This window comes from Mchenga conophoros, linkage group LG10, assembly GCF_057382185.1.
Source record: "Mchenga conophoros isolate Kocher_MC1m ecotype Shallow Benthic linkage group LG10, M_conophoros_male_GT1.1, whole genome shotgun sequence".
NCBI classification, from domain to species: Eukaryota; Metazoa; Chordata; class Actinopteri; order Cichliformes; family Cichlidae; genus Mchenga; species Mchenga conophoros.
Genome location: NC_140535.1, coordinates 26,500,145 through 26,515,963, shown reverse-complemented (window position 1 = coordinate 26,515,963; position 15,819 = coordinate 26,500,145). Strand labels below are relative to the sequence as shown.

Genomic DNA, 15,819 nt, shown 5'->3' with positions numbered 1-15,819 from the left:
TTTTATGTTTTTCTGCTGTTTTCTCACATTCTGAGCTAGTCTCAACTTCAGCAGCAGTACACATCCCCCAACCTTCTATTTCCTTTTTTCCCCCTGTCTGCAGATTTGACTATATACCATTTAGAGCCCAATTTTTAGAACCTTTTAGTCCCTTTTTTTTGCTCTTTACGGTATTTTTTTCCTATTTTGCAGAGACTGGATGGCTATGGCTCAAGAGGTACAGCAGGTCATCTACTAATTGAAAGGTTGGTGCTCCAGTCTGCATGCCAAAGTATCCTGAGGCAGGATGTTGCACCCGCAGCTCCTGATGCATTCACTGGAGTGTGTGTGAATGTGAGATAGAAACGCCTTAGATGTAGAAAAATGTGAATGAGACACATTGTATAAAAAAAGCACTTAAAAATGAAAAGAGCTACATAAGAAGCTGTCTTTATCCATCTTTCCTTCATCCTTGTCTTTAGATTTATGTACATAATGCAAACTAATTATTCATTTCAGATATTTAAAAATACAAATGATAAAAATAATAACTATTACTATTTTTTTATCCTATTCCCCATCAGATCCCCCTAACTACAACCTTTCCTTCCACTTCTACCACTGCTACTTCCACTCCTAATATTTATACATAATAATAGGACCTCTAATATTTGTCTAATCTTCGCTCATATTTGCTCCTGTTGAACGTCCTTTTTTGATTCACGTCGTATGTTTAAGACTGACGACCTTCCCACAAGCAAAGTTTTGTTCATTTCTTTTGTTCGTCAGCGGCCCTAGGAGGAGAATAAGTGACGGCGGCAGCAGTACTAGTGGTTGAGGCTGTAGCACTGCCTAAGCTTGCCAAGCAGCCGAGATGGGACGTGTAGGGAGATTCGCTGTAGCATCGCAGTGAGGCAGCGCTCTGCTGAAGTTGGCTCCGGGCCCTGGATATGACAGGGTGCAAAATGAAATTCGACTGCTGTGATGGCATTTAGAGATGAGTTATCACTCCCTTAATGAGTGGACGGAGACAGACAAGCGGGCAACTTTCTCCTTCAGACTGCGGCGGCAGTTTCACAGCACAAATTACCTCTAATGATTGGTCCTACAGAGAGCTAATTAATGGTGTACTTGTTTATTTCGATCAGAGCGTTCCGCAATCAACGAGTTGTTTGTGACATCCCGGCGATAGTTTGCAACAAAAATATTGACACACGGAGTCGGCAGGAAATGAGGCGACCACGCAAGGCATAAATCCTCTTTGACACGCACTTCCTCCAGGGTTTTGGTTCACTCGAACAATACATACTGCGACTACTTCAGGCCGCAGCCCTGTTTGTCCGTCTTGTGGGAGCCTGTTAGCAGAAGCAAAAAAATGTAGCGGTTTGATAAGAGCATTGTCAGAAAAGGAGTCTTTGTTTGCATTTACTGTCAGCCAAGCCAGACGGGATTGTTCCCGATCTGTAACTTCGATGTGTTTATCTGACCTGATTTATCTAGTGGCTTTGGTGATGGACTTTTTTTTTTAACCCACTCATCAAGATGTAAACAAAGCCAAGAAAGTGACCTTTTGGAGAATCTTCTACCTACTGTACTGGTTGAGACTTGAGATCTTTATTTTTTTATGATTTTTTTCTTCTTCTCAAAGATCCCCAAAGTGTGATACTAATCCCGTCTGCAGGTTTATGTGGTCCCGTTCCCCCCTGCTGAGATGACTGAGCGAGTCTGTCGCTCACTCATTGTGAAACCTTTCCTCTATGGCTGCAGAGCACAGCTTTCACTCAGCCTAAATACCAGACCATGTGCCCAAATGGGAAATGCCGCCACACATGAAAAAAACCCCTGCAGTGACGCGCTTCCTTTGTGCCAGTATCTATTTATTACACAAATATGGCCACCCAATACCACATTAAAAGACTCTCACAGGTCATAGTGAAAACACTTCCCCCCGCCCCTTCTTTCTAGATGAAGAGAGATTCAGCGGCTCTCTCAATTACTCTGATTCTTTCTCGCTAATTCCCTTTTTTGGTTTCAAGAAAAGATTTACTAAATCTTGTAATTATCAATCGAAACATCGCTCCAGCGAATCGAGAAATCTCTGTATGTCACTACTTGAAAACCGGCTGTTCGGCGCGTTTCGCTCTTGACGGCTACACTGCTGGGAGCTCAAGTAAGCGCAGTGGTGACACTTATTGGTTTAAGTGATGGGTGGGCTTAAAGTAAAGTGCATTTGGATGGCCTACCTCGTAATGAACTCCTAACTCAACTACTTAAGTTTAAAGCTACAAAACACTCCTCAGAATGTCTTTTGACATATGAAGGGGGAAAATGGTGATTTCAGTTTGTTTTTTGTCTCACCTACAATTTTCTAATGTTACGCATCACGCATTGCCACTTGAAAATAAAATGTCCTGCTATCAGCTCTGGACATTTTATTCCACTTTGTGAACTTTTTATGTCTTTACTGTCCGATCTGTTAATTGGAGAAACAGCTTACAGCTCTAACACTGCTGACCAGTAACCAGTTTCTGCAAGAAAAAGACTTTAAAACACTGCTTTCCTTGCCAACTTCTGTGCAGAGAGTGCTCACCATATATGCCAGCCAATGAGAATCTATTTAAAAGCTATTAAAGTTGTCATAATCTAATCCCTGGCACACACTACACAAATTCACTTAAAATGCTGGATGTGGTCAACATATAGAAAGCCAAAGATCAGGCTTTACAATGCTCTAAATGTTTAGCCTTCTCTTATATCTGTGCGATGTCCCCCCACCCCCACCCCCCGTCAAGTTTGTGAGGGACAGCCAATCACAATTAAAGCTGCTTACAATTAAGGGGGAGTCAAATCCCTTACAAAGTGAGAGGGTACAACAAAGGCAAGTATAGGATAAATAGGGATTATTTTGAACTTTGAATCATGCAAAGCTACACTAGTAGCTGGAAATGAACACAATTGTGTAATTTAAAGACTTAAATAACACACAAACATACACCTTTTTTCCTGAAATGCACTTCAATATATATAAGACGCTTCCCTTCCAGCACACGCAACTTTCATGTGTTGTGTCTGTGTTTGTGGCGTCGGGGCGTTGACGAGGGGGTCATACATGGCTGACTCTACATATAAGCCAACTGCTTTTGAGTGAAGTTTTTGGGGAAGCGGGCGACTCAATCAGCTTACATGCTTTCTGCCCTCCGGGTCACCGGTTTGCTTCACATGTACGGTGCTTTCTGTCTGATCTGCCGCTTTGATGTTTCTATCGAAATCATCTCATCCCTGTGGCGTTTGTGTTATGGGACATATTGAAGGCCACGCAAAAGAAATAACCGGCGGGCAGAGCGCGCTGAATGGCCTTAACATCCCCCAAACCCAAACAGAAATATTTATTTTTACTTACATGCACACTTGCGCTTTATGGGTGATTTGGCAAATATGAAGGGATATCTACTTTTTTGAAAAGTGAGAAGTTTTTGCACAAATTTACATTTGATTTGTATAATATATTTCCCTTTTTATTGCTGTGAAAACACAAAGTAAAACACTGACCAGAACCAGAAAAAGTTTTTCTTAGTGGCATTACTTTCTTATATTGTTGAATTTGAACATTTAATGAAAAAAAGGCTGATTTTTTTTGTTTTCCTTTTAGTTGCTCACTCTTTGTTGTATAGATGTGTTGTTTGATAGAACAAACCAAATGTCTATTTATTGGAGTTCTACAAGGTCAAGGGTTTTTTTTTAAAGAAAAGAAAATTATTACAACTAAGGATGTCACTAATAATTATTCCAATCATCTGCAAAGATTAAACAATTTACAATGAAAAACACTCGCGACATTTTATTTCAAAAACAGAACTCAATCATTTTCTTTTGAAAGCTTCTTCTACTTAACAAATGGCACAAAATATATTATAGCAAATTCATTTTGCTATATGTCATAATATGTATTACGGGAAGGTATTTATCTAAACCATTGGAAACCTCAAAAATCAAGTTTTCAAGAATAACAAAATATCAAACACCGTTAACTGATTATTCATACAGCTTTAGATATATTTTCTTTTAATCACCTAATGAATCATTGCAGCTTTGCCTGTCTGTTCATGGAAATAAACTTGAAACGGATTATTTCCACGACCATACGCTTCTGGCTTTCATGCTACCAGCTAGACGAGAAGATTGGTTTCTTATCATATCTCATAAGTGCTGAGCTAAAAACAGCTAAAGAAGCAGCTAACATGATCATTTAAAGAAGTGAAAACCCCCTGCAACACTTGCATAGAGTTACATAAAACAACTTTATTTGAACTGGCCTATAAATACGGTTGACTCTCACACATCAGCAGGCAGCTTTTTATTATAAATGAACTGTAACTTGTCGCTGTACGGTGACTTGCATGCCGAAAGTGATATTTTATTTATCAGTAGATAAGAAAATTCTTGAAAGCTGAAGATTCGAAACAAAGGTACAGATGATTTATCTGTTCGTTATTTCAACTTTGCTGTAGACTTCTTACAGTCCCAAAAAACATAAAGTGCCCCGTTTGTTCGATTGTCACTACAAGACAATTTAGGTGGTGAGGGGGAGAAAAAATAAACCCAAACCCAGCCAAACAGCACACAAACCAGCAGACATGTACACTGATTGGAAGAGGTGACTCACAAACAGATGACATCAGGAGCGAGCCCAAGCCCCGAGGCTGCTGTCCAATCAACGCGCGTTCTTTTCATTGTCTTCTTAGAGATCAAGCAGTCTGACTGAGGAGCACTTAAAGAGCCATCTTTCACCAAAGATTACAGTTGCTGCAACAAACAGTTTTGAAAACAGGCTTTTCATCAGCGGTAACCAGTGTGGAAACTCAGATACTAAACAGTTTGAAAGGGTTTCGCAGAAGTCTCAGTGCATGCTGACATGCATTCAACAAAGGGAAGGGGGGGGCAAAGGGTCCCTGACAATGGCTCGACACTGAAATTCCTTCTGAAAGGCTGCTTGAGCCATCATTTCATTTGACTTTTGAATCTGTGCGACAGTCCCCCGCTGCATTCCTACCACAAAAAAAAAAGATTTTACAGGGGAAAAAAGGAAAATAATGTAATAAAACAATCATCTGGGTCCTTAAAGTGATTCGTTACCTGAATCACATGCTGCTCGTGTCCCATTTAAGGACAGCTGATCACTGAGTTAATGTGCGTGTTTCAATGACATGTGCTTCGGGACATTAGGAGGGGATCGTTTAAAAAAGTATCTGTATTGGTAGCAGAAAGACTGGAATGAGTTAGTGAGCTGGTTATTGCTTAAAAAACTGCTGAAACAGTTCATATGATCATTCAGTTCATTTAGAGAGACAAAAAGAAGACATGGGTGGATGTGACGGATGCAGGAAAAGCACGGAAATGACAGGATGGAGTGAAAAGTAGATGGATGGAAGTGTAGAGGGAGGGGTGAATGTGACTCTGTCTCTCCCTCGCTCCTTTCATGTTCTAATTTATGCTGTCTGATTAATTCCTTTTACCCCAGCGGCTGGAGTGATTCCTCTGGATGTCCCACCCGCCTCCTACCCCCAACCCCACCCAGCTCCCAGCAACTTAACCTGCTCTGCTCTCCCTCTCTACTGTACCCCCCCTTCCCCTCTCAGGCCCACCTGCTGAGCTAGCCCCCCTCCACCCCTCTCTTTCTGCTCACTACAGAGCAGCCAGAAAACACAGGAGGAGTGCCGTAGCCATGGTAACCATAACACCGCTTCCACCGCAGGTTGCAACAAGTCTCCGCCACCTAATCTGAGATCTGCCGCGCCACTTGTTTCGATTCCACAGACAGAATAATGCGAAGTTTAGTCATTAAAGGGTAAGTTCACCCAAAATAAAAACCAAAAAACAATAATAAGACGTACTTAGCTTCCTCTTTCATCCACTGCAACAGTTTTGATTTGTCAATATGAGGCGTCAGGGGAAAAAAAAGCATGAATTTTCTGGGTGGCGAAATGACTCTCTAAAGCAGCTTTTTGTATCCAAAGATGACTCATTTTGATCACTGACTAATTGCATGACTCATTTCATTAAATATTAACTGTTAGAACTGACTGTTAGCTTTTTTTTTTTTTTTTTAAACAAAAAACTTTTTTTATTTATAAGAAGTATTATGGGGTAGGTTGGCACGGTGATGGCATCAATTCCCAGAATAAATTTTGCCGCTTATAAAAATCTCTCTCTTTCTCACTTTCCTTACACTTTCTCTACATCATCAAAAAAAATATTTAAATTTTAAAGATTACTAACTTGTTACCCGAGTCTCCTTATTTCTGAGAAATGAGAAGATTAGAAGAAATCAATCTAGGAAGTTTAATCAGGAAGCGCAAGGAAAGAGAATCTTTGAAAAGGTGAAAGGCAATTTAATTGTTTGGTTTTTTTTTTAAATCAACTCAGTCTGATGGAAAAAAAGGTTAAATCGAACCGATTTTGTGTGAATAAACTGCAAATCTAAATAAATAAATATATATATGTATATTACCTGAGAGCTCTGGTAGCATGTGACCTGTCCAAACAGGCAGAAGTTTAAATCTAAAGAAATTTACAGAGCTCTCACTTTACTGCTTCAACCAGGGCATTAAAGTCGTGCTTTTCAAAAAAAATAAAACAAAATAATTGAATGTTACAAGACTGCTTTCAGGAGAAGAGAACGGTTTCAAGTTGAAAACTATACTCTGGAGTTTCATCCAAACACCTGGAAAAACAGCTTTGGTTTTCCTCTCGACTCATTTATCGTTATAAGTTGTTGTTACCACAAGTGGTTTGGCTTGGTCTCTGGGGGGGATTCGATGCTTTTCTGTAGCATGGATAACGTCTGCAGTCAGTTACTGTTACACAGCTGCATCAGTGTCCCTGAGCAAAAGTCTGAAGTGAAAAGAGAGAAAAAACAGAAAGAGCGAATATCCTCTCGTGTCCCTTTAGCGCTGCAACTCCGCAACGCGGGACTGCTGGAACATTTTCATTGTGATTTAATTCGGTTAGTAAAGACAGGAAATCTGATTTCTGCGAGAAAACCTGTTAATATGTTGGCTTCACAAATTTGATCGCATAATATCAATACTGTTATATCATCTCTGCCTTTCCCTGTGGTGGTTCAGATCAACTAAAAGCAGAAATGCTATAAACATGATTTTAATCTCCCGGCTGGATGATGGGATATTCCCTGTGTGTTGAGTCCAAGCCATGACGGTAAAACATATTCCTTTTTTCTCTCGCTATGATGCTGAGAGATGCACTTCATGTGTCTGGCAAACATCCTCGCTGTAGTTTGACTGGCTTGAATTATAGATAGGAGACGCGAGCCACCCGCTGCTTGTTTGTTTGCTCGAGACTTTGAGTAAGCAGAGGGAACGCCAAAGGACCCGAGAGAGAGGGAGAAATGAAACAAGAGACGGAGAGAGCAGCAAAGATGAAGAAAGGATGGAGGAAAGATGGACAGAGCAGGAAAAGACAGAAAAGGAGAGGAATGCAATCTACAGGAGCTTGCTGAGCACTGTCAAGGTTGGGAATCCTGAGGAGGCCATCTGTGCTGCTGATACAACAATCTGCATAAAAAACGAGCTGAAAAGACCGTCGACATCCCGCGCTGCGACATTTGGTAGAGTGTTTGTAGCCAGTTCCCAACATTTCTCATCAGATGTGTTGTGTTTAAGTTTAGAGGCTGATTTTAGACACTAATATCCATCCAGGTATATGATGAGAAATTTAAAAAGCTCATCAGAAACAGAAGACACAATAGATATTATTAGAGGCAAAAAAAAATTAGCAAAAACAAAAAGAAGCAAGCAAAGCAGTAACACAGAAACAGATGCACAGTGACCGTAATGGGAGCAGAAAACAGCCCGTTTCATAGTAACCATACCCGCAGCCATAATAGTTTGTCGCCAAGTGCCATCTTACATCACCGACCGCCGGTCCCTGCGCTGCACCTCAGCGGCGGTTCTTCTGAATCCAAGGGGGAACCCTCCTCTACCCATCCAGATTACATTACACATGGCTCAGGGCTCTGATGTGGCTTCAGATAGAGAGCATACAAACCCCGGCCTGCAACCACACAGCCCAGCTCAGCTCAGGCCCCATCCTGTGGTCTCCATGCTATGAAAGAATATTTTTGAATGCCTTTAACATTTCCTAACTGTACTCCCCCCCTGCTCCACATGCTGCTCTCATTTAGATTTCTTTTCTGGGGGGAGTCCAAAGAGCGCCAGTGGCTGTGACAAGTGGCTCTGAAGGGATGCGAACACAGTTTCATAGGTTTTTGGGTTTGGACAGAAGGCTCTGGTAAGAGTGGAGACGAATCAAGGATAACTAATCAGCATCACAGATGAGGTCTCCTTATTTTTGCATTACAAAAAGCATCAGACTGGAGATATATTAACACTATTTCCCTTATACAACCAGGACAGATGAGTAGAGATGAGTAGTAGTGGTAGAATTATAGAAATCACAATCCTGGAATATGTAATTGAAATTAATGTGTGGGCCAACAAACAAATGACATTATATATATTTTTATAGACCCACATGCTTTTTAATGGATTGAGCAGAGAATCTGATGAGGAGATAAACAGCGTAATGAAAAGCTAGGAGGCCAAAAGATGGGGAGAAAAACACCCAAAATTACAAAGAGATTGGGGGAAAAATGTAAACAGACAAGAGGATACAGATGTTAATGCACATAGGTACAAATAAGCATTGTGCTAAATGCAGGCCTAAAAAGATAGATAAATAATCGCGGTGTTATAGTGGCAAACATGTAGACAAACAGACTCCTACTAATGGAAACAGCTGACCAAAGGAAGCTCGGCGCACACGCATGCACGCACACCATTACAACATCGTCAGCTCCCACCCTTTTCATCCATCCCTCTTCTACACATCAATTAAATCTCTTTCCATTGGCCGGGTCTTGTACTATATTAGCACCCTACCTTCCCTCTCTGCCTCTGAGTGAGTTTCTCTTTAATCTTCAGGAGATGTTACCATTGATGGCCTATTGATTTGATGTTGCGCCAGCTGCTTTTATCTCCAGGATCTCAAAGAGGTGAGCGAGAGAAGAGATGCACTCCCCACCAGGTCCAACCAAGCAGACTGGGTTTTTTTTTTCTCTTCTTCTTCTTCTTCTTTTTTAACTAGACTTTCTTAACCTGAGGTGGTCGGAGCCCTTTTAAGAGATGGGTTGAGAGATCATTTACTGACTTTGGAAATTGTAGAATCATAGATAGTGTTTATGCAAATGCAACTATTCTTAGTTTATCCTTGATAAAACAGCCTGAATTTAAAATCAGTTCGTAAATGAGGTTAAAGACGGTTTGTTTTGTATCACCACGCAAACCTTGCGTGTGAACTATGAGCACCACACTCTGGATTTTACCTCATTTTGAGCCTTTACCGGCATCACGTAACTCAGTCTAAGCATGACATTTTATCTGAGACAGTGACATTTACCATATCAAATCAAAGCAATGAGACTATCGTTTTCCCACATCAGTATATTTGAATGCAGAAAAAAAAGTCATCTCACAAATCATCAGCAGTCTTCTTTTGAAGTCAAACCATTTAGATCTGATGTTTTTAACATACACAAGACTCCAAGGAGAAAAAGAAAAGGGTTCGCTCTCGGTTTGGACCAAAAAAGAAGAAAAAAAAAACAGTGTCGAGGATTTCGACACAGCCCCGCTCAGCAGGAGTCCTCTGTATTTGTTGGTAGAGCGAAGCGAGGGCGCTACCATCCAGCTGACCACATGTGGAGCTCGTCCAAAACCCTGCGAGAGCCAGCGTTGGTGCGTTTCGACCACAGAGCTGCATGCACGGGCCCGCGGGGCCTCGCTGTGCGGCAGCAACACAGAGGCCGCCTGTCACCGCGTGCCATCTCTGTGGCACAATGCTCTCTCTCTGCCCTACCGTGTCCATGTATTTATGTGTTTGCACCACATGTGCACGCTGGCATGTATTTATGCGTATCGTGTTATTACTTTCCATCTGTTTGGGAACGTGTTTTATAAGTCGATGTGCACGTATCGTTGTGTGTTTGTGTTAGGGTCCCTGGAGAGGGCATGGCACGCCTGTGTTTTGCAGAGCGCCTGCCAAAAGCTACCCGGCTGGCTTACGGGGCTAGGGTTGATATTTTGCTATCGATCATATGTACAAATAACATGGTGACTTACCAGCAGTGTGTAATTATCACCCCCCAAAATAAAATAGCTGGCTCTACTTAGGGACTCTGCCTTTCAATCAACTTCGGTCATCTGCGCACTTCTGCACTTATTTTTTTCGACTTCTTCTTCTTGTACTCCTCACGCATGACTTCCCTCTGTACACCTTTAAGTTAAAAAAGATGAAGAAAAGACTTTCCTTGTGGGTGTCATGTGGGAACTGAGGTCACAGAAGAGTTTCTGTGTCAGACACTCCTGCAATTTTCCACCTCAGGAGTTTGTACGATTTCTTTAAGGCTTCTTCCACAGCTGTGGTGGGAACAAAAGCAGCAGCAGTGTGGGGTAAAGTGCATCGAACTTTACGACGCTGATAAGTATGTCACTTCCAGCTATGACTGTCCAATCTGTCCGTAACCATAATGTCATGTGGGACCAAAACCACTGACTTGGATAGTCGGGATTGCTGAAGTCTTTGATATTTGATCTGCTTCACTAAATTAAAATATATTCATTCAGTGCCAGCTCACAACAGCAGTATGTGTGAAAGAGTTTACAGCGTCTTCATCTATCCAACTTCATTCTGTCTGTTTAACAAAGTAAACAAACATACAAGTGTTAACCAAAGTGACATCGTTCACCAAAGGTCATGTCTCTGCCTCGGGGGGGTCGTCATTTTTAAACAACTTGCCCTCTTCTCTTTAAAAAGAGAAAAAAATTAGGTACGGTTTGATTCTTTAAATCAACAACAACTGGAACAGCTCATCTCAAGACCAGACCAGGCCTCACGGACTTTATCAGATGGATTTATTTATTTATTCATTTTATTTTTTTTTGCTCCTCTGCCACAGAAAATCTCTCTTTTTTGCTTCTTTTATGACAGAAAATCGATGACTGGTATGCGACTATAATGGTCTTTCAACCATTTAACCAATTTATTCTTGTCACTCATCCATTCATTCCTTCTTGTTTTCGTGCTCTCGTTCGTGCATTCTTCTGCCCGTCCCTCTATCATTCTGATCTATCCATCTTCTCTATAAAAACGTCTAATGTTTGCGTCTGTGGTCGGCTGAATTGTTTAGCCGTGATTTGTAATGTAAATATGCGGTTGCGTATGAGAGCATCGCTCCCTCTTGACGCCGCCTGAACATACACACACAAGCGCGCGCTCGCACACACATGCGAATGCTCACTGCATATTCAGAGAGCAACCAGCAGCTGCCTGGCTCAGCTCTGTTACTCCTACTAAGCCATAATTGTTCCCGGGCCTCTCCTCTCTCCGCGCGGGTCCACCCGAGCCAAGCGGCTAACCATGAGCAGCCCTTATGGCTCGCTTCGCCTTCAGGCTTGGACTGCCCTCGATGGAGCCGACAGTCTCCGTCGCAGGGCAGTCTCAGATGATTAGTAAGGCTACTTAGCTTTCTTAGTCAAATGTGCAACTGGTTAGTGAGTTGGTGTTTTTATTAGAAGTTGGTGAGATGATTCCAAAGAGCAGGAATCAAGAATCTGAGGCAAAGCTTCCAGCAAAAGTACAAAATTTACAAGTAAAACATCATTTATCTGATTCTCATCTCGACATCTTTGTTACCCTCATGATGTCTGCAGTACACAGTACTTATCTGCTTCTCAGTCTTAAAGCCCCCATCCTATCTCTCTCACTCCCTCACTTGTTTAATGTCAGTCCAAGCAAAACAAGTCGGGCGAGCAAAAAGCCAAGCAGCGCGACCGAGGCCAAACCAGCGATCGCTGCTCTCGTCCTGGACCGCTTCCCTCCCTCCAGCTACTGCATGCAACGCCGCTGTTTTCGAACGGGCTTTCAACCAATTACTCCCACTGATCAAACTCCGTGATTCTTCTGATTTTGCTTTCCGCGACTGGCTCGCGAGGAAGCACCTCATCCAGAGCCAACATATCTTAGGATAATTTCATCTCGTGCAACAAAGATTCGCAGTTTCCAAGAATTCTGCTCTGCTCTGCTGCTGATGTGCTGTTTAATGCAACACCTGGAAAATGTGACTTTAAACATGGTATTGTTTTCCATGATGACAGGTGATGGAGTGATTTAGTTTTTCCACCTTTGCTGCCCGACTGATAACGGCTTAAAAAAAACAAAACAAAACTCCTGTCCGATGAAGACTTTAGGAAAGTACATGTGGAAATTCCTGTTTCATTTTTAATGCCTCCCTTTAGAAAGCTTCAATGCTGGTTCAGGCTGGAATGGCGATTTCTTTGTATCAACAAAGCTAAACCACATCCTCTTTTCTTTCTTTCTTTCTTTTTTTTAAACCAACGTTTTGTTTGTACTTATCTTTTTTTGCTGTTTCTGTTACAGTTTCCACTGCAGGTTCAGATGCTTTTGCAGACAGCAAAATCATCTCCATTTAAGGTGGAAATAGGAAAGAAGGAGATGCAGTTGAGCAAGCGAACCCTTAAAATTTTCCACCAACAACTTAACAACAGCACACGGTTAAGGAGGAGCCGTGTGTGTGTGTGTGTGTGTGTGTGTGTGTGTGTGTGTGTGTGTGTGTGTGTGTGTTCAGGTGACAATGAGACTCGAGGCCTTTATTTTCCATGGTAAACCACACTAGGCTTAACCTCGCTCAACTGTACACAAGAAACACGGGTGTGCACACGCAAATACAAAGACACAAAATGCACTTGGACACACACACACAAACACACAGAGTGACACAGAGAAGATTTGTATTGCCAAAACAGTAAAATTTTGCCCTCAGTACAGTTTTATTGCAAATGAGAAAACACTTGTGCCTTGCAGAGCCACAAATAATATCTACATGCGCTGTTTAGCTCTACTACACTTGGTAATACTGTTTCTGTTGCCATAAGCAGAAACTTCTGAATGTAATATCCAGGTTATGTTTTATGCAACAGCACCTCGCATTAATTTGGCCGGCCTTGCAGGCACCAAAGAGGTTCTTGGATTTTTTTTTTAAACCCTACAGATCAACAGCAGAAGCATCATTTGAGTAAAATAAATGAAGGATTGCATTTTGCCATTAATATGTTATGAATCAGTGCCGTAAAACAGTGGATAGAACTGCTACAAACAAGTAGGAAGTAGGAGAAGTTGAAGGTGGAAGTCTTGCTTTAATAACATGTACTGCATCCCTGACAAATTGCATTAAAAGAGCTGTGTGTGGACACAAATGACACTCTAACCACTCCCCTCTCACCTTAACCAAACAGAATATTTCCACCAGTGAAAAAAGAAAACGAAGGGAAACGCATCTTAACCAGAAAATCTGCTCATAGCTTGTTTTAATACTATTAATAAATAGAACAATCGCTCGTCCTAAAGGTCATCCAGTTCTGCAATAATGATCAATAAAGTTGTTATTTTTCTTGGGTCCTGTTTTTGTTTTCTGGAGTGTAACTCTTTAACTCTAACTGTCAGCAGGGTTCCTCCGGGGACATTCTCTCCTTTAAAAAAAAAAGGCAGAAAAAATGAGAAAAATAAAAATCAACAGTCCTCTTCTCTTGCTTCCTCTAATCAAAACAGCATACCACTGACTTGATGTTTAGCTAATGGATGCTTAATTGAAACCAGTATTCCCTCAGCTGCTCTGGGATTAATGTGCCTCTGCGGGGGATCAACTGGAGCCTGGATGGCACTCAAGCTGCACTGCTTGTTTGAGACAGTGTCAGAGTTATGGCTGTCTTTAATTGGAGGCATTAAGACCCTAGGCCCGTTTTAAAATAAAAACAGAAAACAAATTATAGCGCAGACGGGGCGCAGAAGAGAGGCGAAGGGTAAAAAAGAATGAATGCGAGACAGAGAATCGAGACGGGATGAAGGTCGCCACGCTTTGCAGCTCAGTAGGGGAGCCAACAAGTCCTCTGGGTCCTGACAGTGGGTTGACTGCGCCTGTGCCTGCTGTAAATCTGCTTCTGTCTGGGGGATGATTCGGCAAGGGGACCATAAAAACATCACTGATGGAGACTGTTTGTCTGACTGACTGTCAGAATAGAGTCTGTCCTCTTCTCTTCCCTCTGAATGAAATAAAAAATGACAGCGTGACATCTGCAGCGAGAAGACGGTGGTGATGGGTGGAGGAGTCAGCGATCGTGAGTTCATTTGGCCAAATCGCATCAGATTAGCTCAGATCTTTTCATTCACAGAATTTTGTGGGGTTTTGATTTATTTTTTAAACTGCTGAATTTCCCAGCAAGTTGTTTTTCATACTGTGCTTTCCTCAAATCTATAGAAACTTCAAGGGCGATCCTGTCGGTGTCTTTCTGCAGTCGCTATCTTTTTGATAGTAACTGCAGTCTTGAGTCTTGCTTTGCATGTTCAACCTCTGGTTGCCATAACTACTTGCACCCAGTTAGGAAATTCAAAGAATGCAGTGCAATCCCAGGCCATTGCCGATTTCTCCTAGTTGCAAGAAGGTTGCCGTCCTGTTTTTACTGCAGTATGACTAACGACAGCACTGAGCGCATGTATGTTTTATTACATATAAAGGTTTGTGATTGTAATCTTTTTAATGTATACAGAATATCATCAGTCATTTGAGAGTAATAATTTGGGGTGCGGACTAATTTACTGATGGCCCTATTTAATCATTCTGCACATCAAGAATCTCTTTAAAGGACAACATTTGACAAGGGAAGGACTACTAACACTGGCAGATCTGACACCATTTCCCACCTTATGTTGAATAAAAGCCAAATATTAATGTAATAAATTATATCATCTACAACAGAGAACAGGCCAGGAAAAGAAATCTACAGTCATTTTGGCTGCAGCAGCCCCTCTGCTCCCTTTGCTTGCTTCTTTTTCAAAGAGATCCACTTCCTATTGCTGAAAGCAGAAACTGACTGTCAGAATTCGAGCTAGCCGTGGATTCGTGTTCCTTTTCCTTGAGTGCGGTGGTGAAACAGTTAAAGGTGTTCGTAAGGTGTCAGAGTCTGTTTCAACTGAGCCTGTGGTTTTTTTTTCTACCAGGTGCACAACGCGGTTTCCAGCTTCTCATTGTTTACTGCTAACTCCCTTCCGCTACTGCAGTTACCTTCTTCCTCCATTGTTCTCATTCTCTCTCACTATCAGTCTCTCCCTCTTTCAACTTCTTTCACTCTTGGTACAAATTTCTCCATGTTTTTCCTCCATCTGATCGACCCAAACTGTACCCATCTGATAAATCAGATGATGTGTTTCTTTTGTTGTTCACTTCCTGCACACCCACCTCTTCCCTTTCATCTGTCCTTGGTGTGCATACAGTGTTTCCCACATACATGTCATGTACTATGTACAACACCTACACAATCGCACACACCCACGCTCACACACAGATCAACCACAGTGCAATGCATATCACGGTTGCTCTAGTTTTTTGTTTGGCCCCAAAAAACGTTCGCACAAGCTGATTTACCACAACACCTTCTCTCACACCTACACGCACAAAACACTGAATAAAAATGCTTTATGAGCGCCATTACTTCCTGAAACATATTAATGTATCAATGACATCAACGTTATCGTTAGCGGGGCTTCTTGTTTATGTTTTGGTTGGTTTTTAATGCCTCCCCTCTCAAATCACCTCTTCCTCAAATCCACCTCTTTATTCTTCGCCCCCCTTTTTACGTCAAAGCCACGCTTCCGATAATTGCATCATGACTTCAATCGACATTTTCTGCATGTCAT

The 15,819-nt window shown here is 41.8% G+C and overlaps 1 protein-coding gene across 4 annotated transcripts in view; it reads right to left on the bottom strand.

Moving 5' to 3' along the window:
• The window catches only part of tcf7 (transcription factor 7), a 75,194-nt gene that overhangs the window by 39,287 nt on the left and 20,088 nt on the right, over positions 1-15,819 (bottom strand). The gene's annotated exons all lie outside the window — the stretch shown is intronic.